The following is an 8,669-nucleotide window of genomic DNA, read 5'->3' as shown; positions in this document are numbered from 1 at the left end:
AGGGAGGTGCAACGAGGAGAAATAGCTTTAATTCTCCTTGTTTTTTCCTCTATGTGTGCTGCATTCTGAAGCACACATAGTAACAGGAAATCTCCTCCATTGATTGTTTTTGTGCAGGAAGGCATTCCTCCCTGCATAAAATATTCATACCTACAACGCAGACGCCCTTGCACCATGGTGTAAGGGTGCCTGCATTGGTGCATGGCAGCCAATTGTGCGCCAGTGCTGTGGAAGAGGACAGGAATGTGCTGTCTCTTATAGATATGGCACAGTCATGCCCTTTTCTTTTGACACAGGGCAGTGCCACAAGGCTTCTTGCTATGCCAAAAAGTGGTAAATGAGGCCATATATGCTGATGACACCCAAACCATCTCCTTCGACCCTTCTTGCACCCCTTCCTATAAATCCACATCTCTAACAGTCTACAGTCATTTGACACTGGATGACGCTACAGAGCTTCAGGTTCAACTTCTCTGACACTTCTGCTTTCCTACCCAATCCCCCTCTTCACCTTCCTCACACACACACTCTCACTCACTTCTCCACAACCACTAACTTGGAGTGCCTTTCAATTCCTGATGGAGGCTCCTTGCCACTTTCAAAGCTGCAATAAATATCAGCTACTCTTGTAAATAAAATATGTCTCTACCTTCGATTCAACCATGCTGTGTGCAAAGCTTTTTTATGCAACCTTCTGAAAGCGGTAAACAAATCTTCATAAGGGTCTCAACGTATTTCAACTCAAACTATTTCTCTTTGACAAACAGACATGAAAATCTTGGCTTTTGTGGCAATAAACATTGGGCATGTTGTTACTGAGGTTGTTAATTAGCCCCCCGCATGCCTTATTTGACACTAACAAAATGTTTCTCAATAAGATACACTTTGCAGCAAACAAATCTCTTTTCCCATGTAATGCTACTTTGCATGCAAACACTCAACAAAAGGGAGACTTGCAGTGAAAAACAAAACTCAGTATGTTTCCAAGCCTGGATGGGTTCGGTTAGAATGAAAGTGATCCTCCTTTGGGGAGAAAATCATCTTGCAAAGTGGAAAGAAATCTGCTCGAGGGAGGCAAACTAGAAGACTTAACCTTCGACAAGGATGAAAATCTGGAACTCTGGATGATTTTCTTGGCAGAAGAAGCAAACTTTGCGGACCAATGAGCCTGAGTCTGCTGAAATATTGCAGCAGCTTGCTCATAAATCTCCATAAGCACGGCTTCTTTCCCATCAGCAAACGTATTAGCTTTGCCAACCATGTGCTTGTCACCCTCCTAAGTCACAAACCCACCTGTGCCTACTGCACATAAGCCGCTTAGCTGTCAGTCAGCGGACAGCCCAGGTCAATCGTCTTACACTGGTCTTCCAAGGAATGGCTGCCACTCTCTTAAGCCACACTCCATCTAGATCTCAGTGATCTACTAGCTCTCACAGCTCACAAATCCACACTGAGTCCAGCTAGTCTTCCCTCATTCCACCTGCTCGGCCTTCTGAAACGCCCTCCCCTTCGGCTCCTACCCTACCCGCCTTCAAGATGCACTTAATAAACTCCTAAAAACCAGGAACTCGATAGCACAACGCAAATGTATGTGATGTGTTTGCCTCCATCAAGCATCCCATACAATACAGTGGCATTCAAAATCCACACCTTCATCTTACGCCTTGTGGTCCATGTTAAAGACCACTCTAGGTTATTGTTCTATGTTCGGGAATGGTTAATGTATTCATTTTTCTGTTTGAAATGATGGCTGGTAAAAAAATAAAATAAAAGGGTAACAAAAAAATGCAACAGGGAATAGGTCGACTCACTTCTGTGAGGCAAATCCTGACTTACCATACTCAAGACTACACCATTTCAGGTTTTGCTCATCATTTTAGCAACTCTCACCTCTTTTGGGGGCCATATCCACAGACCTAGAAATGAATGTCAACACATTAAAACTCAGGATGCTTCACTCAGGGCAAGGTCTGTGACTGGGTAGGAAACCGCACAGCAGCACCCTGTGGATCCCATCTTGGCCAGAACAGGAGAAGAAGCTTTAAACCTTAAAGAGTGGGTGATTTCTGCTTCTGCCTCAGAGAGGGTGAATATCTGCTGCAGTGAGAGCAGCCACTTGAAATTCCTGGAAGAGGAATTGTGTTCATTATTACTCCCTCACTGAAATATTTTCCGTCGCAGCTTTGCCTTTTACCTCAAACTCCACACTGGCTTGCCAAGAGAAAACCCCTCAGAGTACACAATATGCTCTGGTTACACCCTTGATGGTCGTGGTATTGGATGTTAGATGTGTGGGGAGGTGGAGTGACCTCTAACGAACTGGCGTGGTGATCATGAAATAGACTGGAAAAAGCCACAGCAGATGGGCAACTTTTTATGGCAGATAGCAGGCACATATGACCCTTTAGAAGCACCACATTGAGAGGAATAGATGATTATCCTTCTGACCGACAGTGCCCCTGCCCTACCGAACTTCCAGGAGCACCAGCTTGAGAAGAAATAGTCAATTGTGAATGAGGCGAGTACTACCCTACTGGTCTTCCAGAAGAAATAGGTTGAGGGGCGATCCTACAACAACCCTACTTGGCAGCTATCTTTGAGGATTATTAAAACAGATATGCCTACAAGTACTCCCAGAAGCACTTCACCCTCCCAAACAACTTCTGGAGCTCAGCTCCCCGCCCCCATCAAGAAAGACGCATTATGCCCTCTAACTACCTTTACCCATCCCACCCCTCACCACCCTATCACTCGCAGCCCCCTATCAACTCCCTTTTCCCCAAAACATGGGCTGCACATTGTCACCATCCAATGTGCCACCATTAATATTCTATTCAACCAAACCTCACCCGAATCTCAGCAGCTAGTGGTTACCTGCATCCTAGCAGACTGAGAGCACTTGCTGTATCCTGCGGATTCCTAAGTCATGTGTATGCACCTGTGTTGTGTCATGTCTGTGAGTTCTTGCTCCAGCATATGTTACTGAGGCAATGAGAGGTCCATGTCTGGGAATGTCCTTATGTTATAAATAGGGCGTTGGACAGCTAGGGAGGAAGGGCAGAGTTACTACACCTCCGGATGGGCCCAGTATCATATGGGTATAAGTACATCTTTTAAGTATATAGATTAGATCACATCAGAATCCTGCCTCTCCTGAAGTGCTGGAACATGGTCACTTCAAAAGACAACAAGTAAAAACTGGAGTTTAAACGCTGGATGGCTTCTAAGAAGGGGCAGTCTTTGCCAGTGCCTCACCCCATCAAGAGTCACTGGTGTAGTGAGATTCACTGCATTGGGCATCACTGGAGGCTGTGATCCAATGAGTGACTGGATGGAAGGTGGTCCTCAGGTTGCCAATCTCCAGTTTCATTAGGTCAATGAGTAACTGGATGACAGAGGCTGCACTTCATGGCGGGCTAGTGGTTGACTGGATTCCTTAGCCCTTTCAGGGTCCTGGCGGGTGGTTTCATTAGGCCGAGTAGAGGCTCATTCAACTCAGTGATGTTCAATTTAGCGACCCCAAAATGATGAAAGTCTTAGTATGTATGTCTTCAAACCACCAATATATCTTGTCTGATAAGAAGGTTCTATAATATTTAACCAATGCATTTCTATAGTGACAATAAGTGTTAAAACTGAAGTGTTTTATGTTGTATTTCACACAGTCCGATGACATACTCCCCTAAACCTGATTACTTTTGCCCTCTTACTTCTTACTTCATAATAGACAAATCCAAAATGCAGTCATTTAAAAAAGTTTAGTTGTGTCCTTCAAGACAGACACTTCTCTGACTGCCTGTCCCACGTCCAACTCAATTAAAAGATTAATTGAATGTTTATGTTTTTGAGAGAGGTGCCGCAAAAATACAGACGCTGCTCTTGGATAGAAAGAGACTGGTTTCATCTCTAGTCTCTGATTTACAAATCTTGTCCACCCGAGCTGATCAACTTTCGACATTGGATCTCTATTCTCCCTGCCCAAAGTACCTACTACCCCATACAACTTTTGACCTCACTATCAACGAGGGCCGAGCAGTCCTCCTTTCTAGTGCTAAGTGTTTAACTTTTGAGCCTAAAAGTCCCCCATTCCCAGCTAATGAGGTGATTGTTTAATTTATAGTGACAACCTTCAGCTAGTCTGTCAAATTGTTTATCTTTAAAGCAGTTGTGGTAAAACATGGCTACCTCAATAAGCTACCAGTGTACCAGAGTGGATCTACAGTGATACCTGTACACAATATGCTCTGGTTACACACTGCACAACTTCGGCTCATCTAGCAACAGAAACAAAGGTTGTGGTAAAACTGTATTGTTGGAGGAACTGCCAGGCCCTCACCAATGCCAACTAAGGCATTTGCTTGAAGCACAAAATGGTTTAAAAAGAACATGTTGCATAGTAGTTCTAGCACTGAGAGAAACTGCTTTGTTTTTGGCCATCACACAACATAAAGTGCAGTTAGCCAAAGGCTGACCCATACTGAAGTCAGCAGAATAAAAATGGGAAAAAATAAAAATGAGAATTCCACACCAACAGACCAATGGATGAAGAGTGCTTCCATAAAACCCTAGAAGTACAATATATATAATATACGTATATTAACTTTTTGAACTAAAAAAAAACACAAAAGTTCACCTGTTATAGTTAGCAGAGATCAGCTAACTATAACTGTTGCCCTCAGCATGTACTACTTATGACCTCAAATATTACATCTTTCATGACATGTACTATTACATAATTTATTACATCACTGATGACATCTCAAATGGCATAATTGAGGACATCACACATTGAGTGTGTTAGTTTGTTTTATAGTTTACATAGTAGCGGTTAGCTACCATGTTGCTTTTTTACTTAATTTTGTACAGCCTGCGTCCAGCTAAAAGATGTGAGTGTTTACAAAACACATTTGCTTCTAATGCATCATAAGTGTGTCGAGGTAGTGAAAATGTATAGATCTTTATATTGAGGAGCAACTCTGTGGGCAGATAACAGTTGATGACTTGTGTCCAGTATGTTCTACGCACGTTTTTGGATTCTGCAGAAAATGTTCCCAACAGAGCAGAGATTTAATGTAAAAGGATACTAGGTATCCTGATTTAGATTTTGGCAGACGGGTTACTCCATCACAACGGTGATGGATAGCCGTTCCGCTGTAATCTGAATCCCATTTGATATACCAGTAAATATTGTAAGCAGCCCTGGGTTATTAGTCAGAATCATCTTAGCATGACAATTTTTACATAACATAGAAGACTGTGTGCACCAGGTACTAACCTATGTATAATCTTAAGCACCTTTAGACCTTGGTTATTTTAAGCAAATAATGTATTTTTTGACAAGTGTTGCATAGAGTGTTCTCTGTACTTAGTTGACACCTTTTAATACTTTGTGGTGTATTTCTCATGAGAGTTTCACTGTCTGCAAACAGTGCAGTACAATCTCTCCATAGAGTAAGCACTGTTTACAGTGCCCAGTTTTGTACTCATGTCAACTTATCGATGTAAGTTTGGTAACTGTGAAGGGTTTGGTACGGACAAAAGCTGCCTGTAGTAGTGCATTCCATTTGGAACAGACATTCATTATCTTGAAAAACTTGGCTTTCTCTGAGCAGTTCAATAAGTGTGCAATGAGGGTTTAATATATGTTTGTAGTTGATTGTTAATGTGAACTAGGTTACTTGTGAAGTGTATGGTAAAGGGTCAGTGTTGCACATAACTCAAGGGAGTTATATCTGTGATGGCATTAATGATGGTTCATATTATTCTAACTTATTTTGTACTCACTTTCAGGCCTCTAATGCCATGCTGGTTTATAGAGCAATATGTACAAAACAAGGTTGGATGATGTCATCAGTGATGTCTTCAAATATGTCATTTGAGATATTATCAGTGATGTAATAAATTATGTCATAAAACGTCATCAGTGCTTGGCCAGAGCGCAAGTAATAATTAGCTCTCCCAACTAAAAATGTTGATGTGGTTTGTTAATTCAAAATGTTAATGTTGTCACTGGTATATTCACCTAACTATTACATTACTTTAATCTTTGTTTTTTTCAGTGAATTTTTAAGGTTTGTTTTTAAACAAAAACAGATCTTTTTATCACAATTTACTTTATCCTTTGGGTTTTTTCAGTGAATTTCTAGTAAAAAAAAAAAAGAAAACCAGATCTTTTATCACACCTAACTATAACGTTAAATTTAACCTTTGGTTTTGCGAAGGTGCATACTCTACAGTACAGCTGCACGAAGGACCATGAAGTAATGTCTCCAGTACCTTGTGTACATGTATTTTGACAGTTTGATTGTTCCTCAAGTGTCTTTATGCAAAAGTAGTGACAACATGAATCCTCGTGTAGAGAAGATGATGAGACTACTGACAAAGAGTTGAATCTCCACCAAACAAGGGTACTTCCTCTTAATTATATGAAGTAAGTGCCTCTTTGTTTGGTGGAGACATCCTCATATTCCTCTGCATCAAAATCGGTGGCAAAAAGCATGGGCCCTTTGGTAAAATGAGCTGTCCCTCAGCATGGAAAATGGTGTGAACACCTTTTTTAATTTAAAGGGGGGGGGGGGGCGCATGGCCCCCTCCACAAGGCTATTTTGGTCCCAGGGACCCCATTCCGCGGGGGTTGAAATTTAAATAAAAGAGAACGTGGCTGTGTGGCCCTGCTCCAAGCCTTATTAGGCCCAGGAAACACAATCCACAAGGCCTATATAACTTTTAATGGGGAAGGGGCCACGTGGACGTCTCCAAACCTCATTAGTCCATGGAGACTCCATCCCCCAGGCCCATTTTTTTCATTTTAAAGGGGTAGGGAGGCCACACGGCCTCCTCCTCCCTGAGTCTCATAGGCCCTGGGCACCCAATCCCTCAGGGCCTTATGGATTTCTAAGGTGGAGGGGGACATCTGGCCCCCTTCCCCGAGCTCATTAGGCCTTGGGGACACAATTCCCCAGGGTTGTATATATATTAAAAACGGTAGGGGGACACATAGTCCACCTCCCCGAGCATATTATGGAACAGGGGAACCCACTCCCAGGACCAAATATATTTTTAAAAGGAGGCAACCCAAGCCGCTTTAGACCTTGGAAAACCCATTCCCAGGCCGATTTTATCGTTTAAAGGGGGAGGTGGCCCACATGGCCCCTTCCCCGAGCCTATTATGGCCCAGGGGACCCTATCCCCCAGGGCCATATATGTATATCCAATATGGGGAGGGGCAGCGCAGCCCTCCTCCTCCGAGACTATTATGGCCCTGGAGACCTCATCCCTCAGGGTCATTTATTTATTTTAAAGGGGAGGGGAGCTGTCTCCCCTCCTCAAGACTTGTTGGACCCCTAGGCCCCACATCACTCAAGGCCCTTTTTTAAAAAAGGGGACGGGCTGTGGGCTCCCCCCCGAGACATTATAGACCCTGGGGAGCCTACCCTTATGTAACGCATCCCTGGAGGTGTGCTCCCCTTGGGCCTATAATGGATCGGGAAGGGGGCCACGCACCCCTTCCCTTCAATTAAATAACGCTGACCCTGACCGTTTTTCTTTTATCCCTATGTTGTCCTCCAAGATCCAGCAAAAATTGCTGATTGTCTCAAAATTCTGGCCTCAAGGGGGAGCCCTGTGCGTCCCACCCTTGGGCCTAGGGGGGCAGTGTAACCCAACCTGCCCCCTTAAATTATGCCTTTTATTTGCTTCAGGACAGGTGACTAAGGGCCAGATGTAGAAAGCTTTTTGCATGGTGCAAACTGCGAAAATCGCAATTTGTGAATGCGACTCGCAAACAGGAAGGGGTGTTCCCTTCTTATTTGCGACTCGCATCGCAATTCAGAGTTGCTTTGTGACCGCGAATGCGGTCGCAAACCAACTCGCAGTTACCACCAGTGTCACACTGGTGGTAACTCATTCGCAAAAGGGGAGGGGTCCCCATGGGACCCCTTCCTCTTTGTGAATGTCGACAAAAATATTTTTTCAGAGCAGGCAGTGGTCCTGTGGACCACTGCCTACTCTGAAAAAAACTAAACCAAATGGTTTCGGTATTTTTTTAATTTTGCAACTCGTTTTCCTTTAAGGAAAACGGGCTGCAAAATGAAAAAAAAAAACTGCTTTATTTACAAAGCAGTCACAGACATGGAGGTCTGCTGACTACAGCAGGCCACCATCCCTGTGAGTACAGGGACTCGCTATGGGGTCGCAAAATGCGACCCACCTCATGAATATTGATGAGGTGGGTCTTTGCGACCCCATAGTGAGTCGCAGAAGGTGTCAGAGAAACCATTCTTCATCCGTTTTTGCGACTTGCAGATTGCGAGTCGCTCAGACTCGCAATTTGCAAGTCACAAAAACGGATTTTGCTACATCTGGCCCTATGTCTCCAGAACCTGTAATGGCTGCCAGCACGATTCTACTCATGTTCCTTCCAGCCAATCAGAGTGCTCATTCTGGGGGGAATCTGGCTTCCACAGGAGCGAGATGGCAAAAAATCTTTAGACCAACCAGAATGCTTTGTTTTTAAAAACTGGGTTTGAAGGACTCTCGTGAGACTCTCCCAGATCCAACCATCCAGATATACAAATATTTTTCAACCTCAAAAAGCACAATCTGCGGACCAAGATCTAGCTCCCTGCCAACTTTGGTGTAATTCCATTCATCAGTTTCCTTTAGCCCTG

The sequence above is a fragment of the Pleurodeles waltl genome, chromosome 3_1, assembly GCF_031143425.1.
Source record: "Pleurodeles waltl isolate 20211129_DDA chromosome 3_1, aPleWal1.hap1.20221129, whole genome shotgun sequence".
Classification (NCBI taxonomy): Eukaryota; Metazoa; Chordata; class Amphibia; order Caudata; family Salamandridae; genus Pleurodeles; species Pleurodeles waltl.
This window is presented reverse-complemented; position numbering follows the sequence as displayed.